Here is an 11,542-nt window from a genome sequence, read left to right on the forward strand (position 1 = left end):
AAGAAATGCATTTTACACAAATATATATTCATATATATCTTTTACTGCTGTAGTAGACTAGCATGTGATTAACTGACTGTACACTATATTAGCTATTACATTATCATGCTTGCTTTCCAAACCCCTAGCTGTATAAAAGTGGAATTTGGCCAGTGACACTGAAAGCATCATCAGCTTAATTTCAGTTTGATGATTGCTGCCCTCGAGCTAACCTAACAGTGACAATGAATACCACAGCTTGCCATTGCACCATGCCAAATTATTTTACTACTATAAATTTTACTGCTCTTCTCATATCATTGTGTAACTCTCATCCTATCGACATATTTGACATACACAAACTACTAACGAGTCCCCGGGGACGCAAAAAATAATTTACTGCGAGAACCAACTATGATATCAAAACATATGTTTTCTCAGATTATTATTATTGTTTGTGCAATTAATGTCAACCAATAGATAAAAAAATATTATTATAATTATTGCTTAGTTACAAAATTATTTGCACATTTTGTAAATTTTACTTGATTATAACTTGTAGCTTTTATCCATTGTTACTTAAAAGCCTGTTTGCTATCCTTTAATTCAGGTATCAACTGTTTTTTCAGTAATTTCATTTAAACGTTATTTATGTCGTATTTATGTAATGTAACAAATCAGAAACAAAGCAATATTAAATGTATACACAACTAGGGCTGGGCCATATCATACTGTTCATGGTATTTCCGGTATAATTTTGGGCAACGATAAGAAAATGAAGTATTGCGATAGAATATGGGCAGAGCCTTTGTTTTCATACGCACATGGCGGAAAAAGCATGGCGGCGACGGAGAATGAGAAGGGCAAAAGCGGATCATTGAATGAAACAGATGAACCAGAACTGGTTTGTAAAAATGCTGCAACTTCAGTGGTGTGGAACTGGTTTAGCTTTCATCCGTCAGATACACAACAAAGCACTATTTTTGGTAGAGTGTGCTAGCGGGCCGTCGTTATTACAGTGTTTTTTGTAAAATACGGCACACTTAAAATCAATCCTTTGATTTTTCTGAAAATCGACAGTGCCCCTTATAATCCCATGTGCCTTATGTATGAATTCTGGTTGTGTTTACTGACCTTGAAACGAGTTTATGTACACGGCGCTCAAAAATCTGTCAAATGTTTCAGTACGACTTTGCTCAGCTACGAAGCCGCACCGCTTGATGGATTGTCGGAGCATTACGGCTATCGTAGGCAGGAGCTTCGCGGAGTGATACGTACTGTGCTTCAACATAATATTACCGTATTGTGTGTGTATATATACTCTTTTTAAGTTTTGCAGATATTATACATGGTTATGCTGAGGATACGTCGGCCAGTTTCCACTGGAAATGCCTTTTGGTTAAACTGCCAGCAAGGAATTTGCATTTGTACTGTTACATTTTTATATAACTTTAATGCACATAAAAAAAACAGCTGCTTGTTTAAGTGAAAATACATTGATTTTTTTTTTTGCACTAATAAAATTGTGGAGTTGTAAAGTATTTTGTCTAGTGTCAATTATATTGTCAGTTATATCGTTATCGCAAATTTTCAAATGCATATCGTGATAAATATTTTTGGTCATATCGCCCTGCTCCATACACAACATCAGGTAACCTAGAGATCTCTCCAGCGTGTTCTGAGTCTGCCCAAAGAGCCTTCTCTGTGGAAGGTCATACCAGAAACACCTACGAGGTGTCCAGGAGGAATTCTGGTCAGATGCAGCTGACACCTTTTGATGAAGAGGAGTAGCTGCTCTACTAAGACATCCTTCGGAGAAAACTTATTTCTGCTGCTTGTGTTCTCATTCTTATTATTTCAGTCACTACCTACAACTCATGACCACAGGTGAGAGCGGACTGACCTGTAACTCAACAGCTTTGCTTTCGAGCTCAGCTCTCTCGTCACCACAGCAGTACAACATCTGTCTGTCAGTGTCCAGCTCTACTCTCCCCTCACCCATGAACAAGACCTTGAGGTACTTATACACATCCACCTGGGGCAGCAACTCATACCTGACCTGGAGTGGGTACTCCATACTTTCAGAGGACCTCAGAGGATGGCTTGAGAGATGCCAATTCCAACTGCTTCACACTCAGCTGCAAACCTTGCCAGTGTAAATTGGAAGTCATCACCTGATGAGGGCAAAAGAACATCATCTGCAAAAAGCAGAGACGAGATCCTGAGACAGCCGAAAGGGAATTTTCCCTTCCAGAAGGGTGGAGACGTTTCATTTTTAAAATGACTGACAGAATAGCCCTATCCCTCTTGATACTGCGTGACATTAATTATGTCTCACGGCAAACATTAACTGAATAAACACTTCCATTTATTTAAACTGCATAGGTTTAATTTGGTGCTTTTCCCTGAAGTCCACTGGGACCCAAAACATTTGCAGTTTTAAAAAGCACCAATAAAAGCAGAAATAAAAAAACAACGGTGTTTTGTTCCATTAGGAACAAAATGACTGACAAAGTCAAACAAACAAACAAAAAGCCAGAACTGGAATGATAGAAAAAAATCTGAGATATGACAAAAATATAATGCTGTGCTCTAAATGCACCCCAATATGTAGGATGAGGGATAAACACAGTATTATGATTCAGACACTGTTTTACTAAAAAGAGTATCTCAGGCTGAGATAAGGATCACTGACTTTAAATCATCATTTAACCCTAAGGGTCTTCATATTTTAAGGCTGTCAGCACGCTCACTTGTTAATGCATAAACCAGCCACTAGTCTGTAAGACTTCCACACACTTGCACATAAAAACACATAAGGACAGACACAAACTCACAGCCATGTACCATCATCTGTCTCTGACATGAAGTGGGCAGCCGCACTGATGCGTGTCTAGGGTTGGAGGGCATGAATCAAGATCACCATAAACAGAATTAAAGAGAATAAATACTCAGCTATCATAGAGGCCGAGTGATTTATTCTGCACTTTCACAACACTAGCAGAACAGCAGCCCCCAAGAAATCAATATGTAATTATAGACATCCTACCCTGGGCTGTTCCTCTCCAAGCATCAACCACCCACCACCTGCCCTGCACCGACACCACCGCCCTCAAAACAAATGTCAGAATGGGACAAGTCCCGGAACAAGAAATAAAAGGCTTCGCCCTGCTGAGAATAGCCCTCTGTTTTAGTGTGTTTACTGTCTGTGCATGCAAAGTCTTGCACACGTCTTAGAGCCATTTTTCATTATGGCTTCTTCCTCTGGATTCGATTTTAACTTTATAGATAATTCAGATTGTTATAAGTTTGTATATACAGAAGGCGATAAAGTAGGAAATGGAATTCAGTTCATTTCCAGGCTTACATTTATCTCTCCTTCCTTTTTCTAATGATAAAAGAACCTAACCATATCTCGGCTACAGCTTCTTATGTGGTGTACCGATATTAGAGTGTTAGGCAGTGTGTCTTATCTCGATTTTGACAAGCAAATGGAGGTATTCCCACAAAGCGAAATAGACGTAGAGTTTCATCCATCCATCCATCCATCCATCCATCTTCTTCCACTTCAGCTGCCATAGGACAAGACAAACAGTAAATCCTGGACTTTAGCAAGGCTAACAGACACACACAACTATCCACACACACATTCAAACCTACAAGCAATTTACAATCACCAATTAACCTAACTCTGGTAACTGGGTGTCTGGACAGTGGGCCAGAGAGAACCCATGCAGACACAGAGAGAGCATGCAAACGACCACGTGGTGAATTTGAATCCTGGACCTTCTTGCTGTGAAGCAACAGTGCGGTTGAGCAGTAAAAGTAATCCAACTAGCTAACTAAAGAATGTTTCTAATAGTAGAAAACTTACTAGTAGGTTTTTACATCAACTGGAAGCCAATCTGTTGCCAATATGTCATGCAGCTCTTTTGCTTGTTTGATATATTGAGATACTGCTGTATAGTTACATTGTTTATGCTACACGAATAGCAAACATTAAGCCAGGATGCAAGCTAGACTCCAGCACACAGCTGTTTAATTCCAAATATTTATAAAACCACGGACATCAGAATATTTTCCAGACTTACAGAATGCAACATATTTTGACTGTTTTGATTTTGAGTCAGCACGTGGTGTAGTGCTTAGCCCTGCCATCTCACAGTAAGAGGTTCCTGGGTTTAAATCCACTGGCCAGCTGGGGCCTTTGGTGTTGAGTTTGCATGTTCTCCCCATAGCTGCATGAGTTCCTTCCGTTTACTCCAGTTTCCTCCCAAAGTTCAAAGACATGCCTATTAGATGAACTAGTGACTTTAAATTGGTCGTTGGTGGAAAACAAATGGTTGTCCCTGCTGCCTGCCCAGGGCATAGCCTGCATCTTGCTCCATGACCCATGTGATAGGCTTCATCCCCTCTGCAGACTAGCCCCACAGGATAATTTACAATCAAAAATCTGGGGTCTGCCCCTCCCTTCCTTCCCTCCCCATCTCCAGCTGCCTCCCTCGTCCCGCTCCACCACAATCACCCACACATGCAGGGCCTTGGGGTAAAGATGTGTCACCAGGGTGCAGGGGAGGCATCCCTCCCCCTCTGTCCCCTTCTGGCTGCCTGTGCCTCAATTTTATCTCACAACTTAGACAATCACATTACTCACACTCTCATAACACATACATATAGGATCTTGGGGGTGGGCACGCTACACGGAATCCAAAAGACCATCAGGGTGTACAACCTCACCCCTGGCGTCGTTGCCCACCTCTCAATTTTAAATACACGTAGACATTGAGGGCTAGCAGGAGGGGCTATGCGCTTACCTGCTGCTCTCTGGCAGGTAGCTCCATGCCCTCCTGGGTTTTAAAGGCACCTTAGAACACACATGCATCAACACTACATATGAGCGGGCGGAGGGAGGTTTGGAGTCTTCTCTCACCCCCGTTCTCTGCGGCCTGCTGGAGCGGGGGGGCTAGGAGGAGAAGTTGGCCGTCCGACTGGGGTCTGGAATGTGGGGCCTCCCTGCTGCTGCGGAGTCGGGGCGGTCTGCTTCTCCCCACCCCAGGGAAAAGGGTAACACCACCTGGGTCTGGGTGCAGTTTCCCCCTCCGGGGGCAAAGGTACCTAGACCCGGGGCTTAGAGTACGCTTGGGGAGTGTGATGGTGTGTACAGTGTCTCTCTATGTCTGTCTCCACGTTGGGTGAGTGTTGAGTAATTGCATATGAGAGCATGAGGGTGGGAATGGATGTTTGTATCTGTGTGTGCCTGTTTGCTTGTGTCCATATGTCAGGTTGGGTACCAGACGCCACCTCTCTGGGGACATCTCGGGCCCTCCAAGGTATGGAGGCCTATCTCCCCCACCACTTCCCCTGCCAGTGGCAGACGCCCTCAGACATCGGTGCGTTGGTGGTTCTTTGTGTCCGGGGATGGGCGTCCAGGTACACGCCGGCTCACTCCTTGGTGGCTGCTTATCGGGGCCTGGAGCCTGGGGCTCGCTCGGGCCACTTCGGGGGTGGGGTGCCCTCGGCCTGGGGCTCGGTCACTCTGGCACAGCTGGCTGCCGGCGGAGCTCACGGGCACGTCACTGCTACCCCCCCTGGCTTCTGCAGGGTGGCTGTAGCTCAGGTGGCAGAGCAGGTCAGCCACTAATCAGAAGGTCGGTGGTTCGATCCCATGCCAAATATCCTTGGGCAAGATACTAACCCCATGTTTGCCTACTGGTGGTGGTCAGAGGGCCCGGTGGCGCCTGTGTCCGGCAGCCTCGCCTCTGTCAGTGCGCCCCAGGGTGGCTGTGGCTACAATGTAGCTTGCTATCGCCAGTGTGTGAATGTGTGCGTGAATGGGTGAATGACTGAATGTAGTGTAAAGCGCTTTGGGGTCCTATGGACTAGAAAAGCGCTATACAAATGCAGGCCATTTACCATTTACCATTCTGCTCCGCGGCTGCTGAGGGACCCCTCATCTGGGACTCTCGTCAGCTCTTTCTGGGATAGAGCTGACGAGAGTCAGCCCTCTGTTGGTCTTCCTTGGTCTCTTGTGTTCTGGGGGCCTCTGGATGTCTGGAGTCTTGATCTCCTCCATACCTGCTTCATGTCCTGGTGGACGGGGCTGTGGCTCCCCACACACTCTAGCAGATCATTACGTGAAGGAACCTTTTAAAAACAAGCGCGTTCATGCTCACAGGTGTACACACGGGTGCTCACACACACAAACTACACCCTTTTTGGCTCCTACCTCAAAGCACACTGTGCGCTGTCGATCTTACGTGCTGCACAATAATGTTTAATATTTAGTATTTACAGTTATATTCCCATAGATCATCGTGATGTTGTTTATTCTATTGCTCTCGTTTTCTTCTGCTTGTTTTCTTTTTTCATTCTCAACAGGTGAAATTAAAAAAGTATCTACTGTTATCTATTGTTAGCTAGTTTATTTTTATCTCCATACAGGTGATCCAGGTGTTTTGTTTGTTTTTCTTTTTTTTCCTTTCCCCCTTTCTCACCATCTCTTCTCCCCTCTATTTTTCTTTCTCCCCCTCTCTTTCTTTCATTCTTTCTCCCTCTCCTATCCCCCAGTCATGTCTGTCCCGTCTTTAAAAAACGGAAATAAAATAAATACATAATTATAATAAAGGTCAATCAAATGGACCAATATGGCAAGGCCATGATGATCCACTTGGTAAAGTAAATCCACTTGGCATCTTTCTTGGCCTTCAGACAACAATTCTGATGGCTAAAGATCCAAACAGGACAGGCAAAAAAGAAAAGAAAACTTCAAAGTAATTTTATAACAGAATAACTGCTGTCTTTAAGATGTTTGGATATTTACCAAATTTCCCTGATGCATTTGTAATACATGCATGTTATGTTCAGACTACATGTGTATTTGAATAACTATTATATAACACATCTGCGCACTTCAAAATATGTTATGACGAAACAAATAAATATCTGGATTTTGGAATGTCATTCCAAGATAAAAAATAGAAAACAAAGTTGAGCTCTCACTGTAGTGTCTGATGACTCTAGTACTTGTCAGTTTCTGTTGAAGCGAGCACCATTAGCTCAGCTGATATGGTCACAGACACGGGCCTCGGTGGGCTCCGCATAGGCCCTGACACATTGATAAACAGCTGTATTAGTATGAACTCTGCTCATCGCTCTGTGGTCTCTCCCAGTTAAATCAATGAGGTAACCAGTCAATTCTTGCCCACACTCAAGCTATTGCCAAGCCCTTATCTGGCCCTTGCAGTTTAACACTGACCCCCGCACAGGTAGCAGGAGACACACTAATCCATCTCTCGAGTCCAGACAGACTCATCTCATCTCATCCCAGCTACTCCTACCCCGTCTCTCCACACTTCACCCATTCTGTTATTCAAACACCTTTTTCCACCCGTTCCTTCACTCGCTCCCTTGATGTCTTGCACAGTTTCATTTTCCCCTTATCTGCGTTCTCATCCATTTCCCGGCTGCTGCATTTCTCTCTGTATCCTGAGCTATCTCTACCCCCACCCACTGTTTTTCACGCCTTGTTCATAGCTCTCTCCCTTTCTTCTTCCCTACTCTCACTGCGGGTGCCTCTTGGTCTGGCCATGGGGAAACAGCTCTGGTCAAATTAACACACACATCATTGCCTATCAATATATGCTCTCAATGAGGGCAGAAATTATTTAGAATTTGAGCTGTTTTGATTCACTTCTCCTTCCTATCACCTCAGGCTCCAGTATTTGATTACCAAGAGCTTTGGTTGAGCTGCATGTCTGAAAATATCCATAATGGCCAAATGGAAGTAAAGTCATTTGATACAACACACCTCTAGGATAATTGCAGAGGAAGACGTGTGATAGCAGATTGAGGCTCCAGACATATAATTTTATCATACAAGCAGACAGTAAATTGGAAACATCATATCACTTATGGTATTATCCTTGTGAAAACAATTAGCTGATGTTGTAAAAACAAAAGACTTACATGGCCTAGCAGCTAAACACAGTTTCTATGGTGATAAAACGCAGCCAAATGGAAACCTTATGTGAACCTATTCATTGTGAGAAAACCCCATACAAGAAAGCCATGTAATTATTGAAAACACATTTGCATATGGCTGCAAAGCTTATCTTGTAGCTGTATGAAGTGCTTAAACGACAAAATAGAAAAAAAAATCTCGTCAGTGCCTGCAAGACAAGGCGAACCCAAAATCAGTCAACAATTTGAATATTTTTGGATGTGGTTACAGGGATCGTCTTAGGATTCCTTATTCATCTGTGACACGTAATGTTACGAAGACGAATGCTCATTTCAAACATGGCAAAAGTTTCAAATAACGAGGTCAGTGAAAAGCTCAGGCTTTCGACTGCTCTAAATGCTTGATTTCAGATAGCTTTACTCTTGATGCTCTTGGCTTTGTATGATGTAACGAGAACAGTTATCTATAATATGGCCATCTCAGACGCAGAGCTCTGTGAACCCAAAATCCCCACTTACATGCTGTGCAAATCTTTTGTTTGTGAGGGGCAGACAATCAGAAAAAGTTGGCTCGGAGTTTGGGAAAGGAGCTAAAATGGATTGTTTGAGACCTTGACTTACTTGGGGGGCTCCAACAAATCACATCACATAATATAAGTAGGGCACTTATCCAAACTGACATACATTTAAATCGATTTTAAAATTCAATAGGAATAAGAAGACACTTTAAAAAATATCATCAGGAATAAGAGCGAATCCAAGTCTAAATCATCAGTGTTGCCCTTTAGACGGCCACTATCGGAGCACCAACCCATGTTAACTGCCTCGTTCTGATTTATGGGCCTCCTCCTTCACTGTGCTCAGTAAATAAATGACAACTAGCCCTGAAGTATTCTCCTCTGTGGTCCTTAGCTTGTGGAAAAAGTTACTTTAGAATGTGAGCACTTACCTCTTTAAACCTAATACGTACTTTTTCTTTCCATCTATCTCACCATTCTTTTCTTTTCTAAAATCTCATTTAGTGGAGCACTTGTAGTCCAGAGCCAGAACATTTGAACAGTTTCACATTTTTAAGGCTCTGAGATTCATCACATTCAGTGTGAAATAAAACTGATACTACATTCAATTGCTAAGTGGGAGTTTTATTTTAGCTAGCTTCACATAAATACAAAGAGACTTGTGTGCAACAAACTCCTGCTAATATTTCATTTTAAAGCTTTCTTATGTGTATAGCTACAGAGATGCATGCAGTCACACAAAATTATCCTTAAGTAATTTGTTAAAAATTATGCTGTGGATGACCCCAAATAGGAAGATACTAGATGTACTGTGTTCTTACTGTGTTCTGCTGTCCCAGACCTTCAATGCAAACATCCTTAGGCTTTGTTGGTTGTGCAGTGTCTCTGGCTTCAATCTGCTCTACAAGTGGAATGTATTGTGTTGAAATCAGGGGGCTAACCTTTACGAGGATATGTTCAAACTTTTCCCTTCTCTCAATGATCACTGTCCTCAATGATAGTTTATGAAGGTACTTTAAAGTATTTCAGGACCTCCAGCAAGAAAGCTAAATCTGCCAGCTGCCAGAGAACTTCATTTGTAGATGGCTGATGCTACTGAGGTATTCACTCACAAAATCAGAAAATAATCCCCCCCCCCCCCACCAAGCATACAACTTGTCTGTTTCTGTCCTTTTCATGTGCCTATGCATAGTTATCTTCCAAATCCAGCTACTAAAGAGGAGTAATGGCATGTGGTTTTTCAGAAGTTGTGGCTAATTTCAAATGTAACTTTTGAAACAGCTCAAAAATACCAAAAACACAAAGTATTTTATATGTTTAGTTAGAGAACAACAGCTTATATTCAATGAAAATCACAAGATTATAAGCTCATGTTTAAAAAGGTAATGTAATTCCTTTTCACAAATGAATTTAAACGAATAATGTACTAATTAAGTTTCTTGTTAATTCTTATTGGGTTAATTTTTTAAAATGGAAATTTAAAGATAATTACTTTTTATCTCCGTAACAGACTGATGATGCATCATTCTGATAGATGAATAATTGTTTTTATAAAGGCTACATGAACGTACTGAACACAAAAACAGTGCTTGAGTTAATATTTCATTATTTGGGGCCAAACAAGTAGAGGGACACACACAGCATGGCTGACCTGTTAAAGCTTAATTACTGATCAGCAAAAGCACAACAAAAAAGAAAAAAAAATGGCTTTGTGGTTTGTCAGAATGCAATAACAATTGGATACATTGAATCGTAAGATGACATAATGATTCTAATTATTTCTAATTAGCTCAAAGGGCGTCTCTGTTAGTGGAATGCTTTGTACTGCAGCCTTGTAGCGTGAGGGTTAGGGGATGCTGTTGTATTGCATAAAAAACAATATATATGATATGTTGCTTTTTAATGCTTTTGAACTCCCAGCTATGGTAACTGTTTACAGATATAATAGCTTGCATTTATGTAGCATATGTCACTTGTGCTTTTCAGATTTTGAAGCAGATATGATTCTGAATGCATACATTTATGTCAGTGGTGTTCTGCAACTGGAATCTACAAATAGACATCAATAAAAAGGACCTGAAATGAAAGTGATTCCTCTCTCCAACAGCAATCTGTAATGAGGCTTCTTGCATATTTGGATCCATGGTTTAAATTGCTGCCATCTTGTGGTCATACTTGGCTGTTATCTCTGGAAGCAGACTTGCCTCCACTTAACTCCAATTCTTCTGACATTTGTAGCATGTCTCACTTACATGGGCGTGTCTATTTTCCATTAATAATGGCTTGAGCTTGTCAAGCTGAGAGGCCAACAGCTTTTCCTGGCTGTTTGCGCACGTGCACTGTGGAATAATCACTGCTCATCTCTGCTTCTACACAAAGTGAAGATAACTGAACTCAGAGCAGTGAAAGCAGCTTGGTCGACCATCAGTTTTCTGTATTTTTCCAATAAATTTTTTGACAAAGATGAATTAATGGATTTAAACCAGGAAGTGTTAGGAAAAGTAGGGATCACTGAAAATAGATAATTGATTTTAGGAAGGATTAGGAATGGTTTCAAATCATCTTGTATTTATTTAAGCAGCGGAGTAAAGTTCAACAATTAATGGGTATATTTAATGTTTCCTATCCGAAGATATCACTGTCAGCCACAACCCCCTCGTTCAGACAAAGTGGTAAAATGGTAGACTTTAACTAGTTTATTGAGTAGCTGGAAACTTCTGAAAATGAATCAATAACCCTAAATGACTGTGGCAGAGGAGAATAAAGATCCTGAAGGAATAATAACACATCATCTGCATAAAGGACACTTCTGCGTTCTGTATTAAATGTTGAAATGCCTTTAATATTGCAATAATGCCGGTAGCAGCAACTGGCTCTACAAATAGCACAAACTAATAGAACTCTCCTTTTGCACATAGCAAGAATGCCTTGAAGATGTTTGCAACGGTACAAAAGCTGCAAACTGCATTAGTGCTTTGAGATTTGCATGAATGAGAAATCAGTTGGTTGACTGAATGTATAAAGTGTAGCCACATATTTTGCCAATACACCAACTTAATTTTTCATCAAGATATTAAATCCCCTTG

The 11,542-nt window shown here is 41.6% G+C and overlaps 1 long non-coding RNA gene across 1 annotated transcript in view; it reads left to right on the top strand.

The window, feature by feature from the left end:
• The window catches only part of LOC146384994 (uncharacterized), a 51,823-nt gene that overhangs the window by 37,505 nt on the left and 2,776 nt on the right, over nt 1-11,542 (top strand). The gene's annotated exons all lie outside the window — the stretch shown is intronic.

This window comes from Perissodus microlepis, chromosome 6 (assembly GCF_051167445.1).
Source record: "Perissodus microlepis isolate ML-2025 ecotype Zambia chromosome 6, ASM5116744v1, whole genome shotgun sequence".
NCBI lineage: Eukaryota > Metazoa > Chordata > Actinopteri > Cichliformes > Cichlidae > Perissodus > Perissodus microlepis.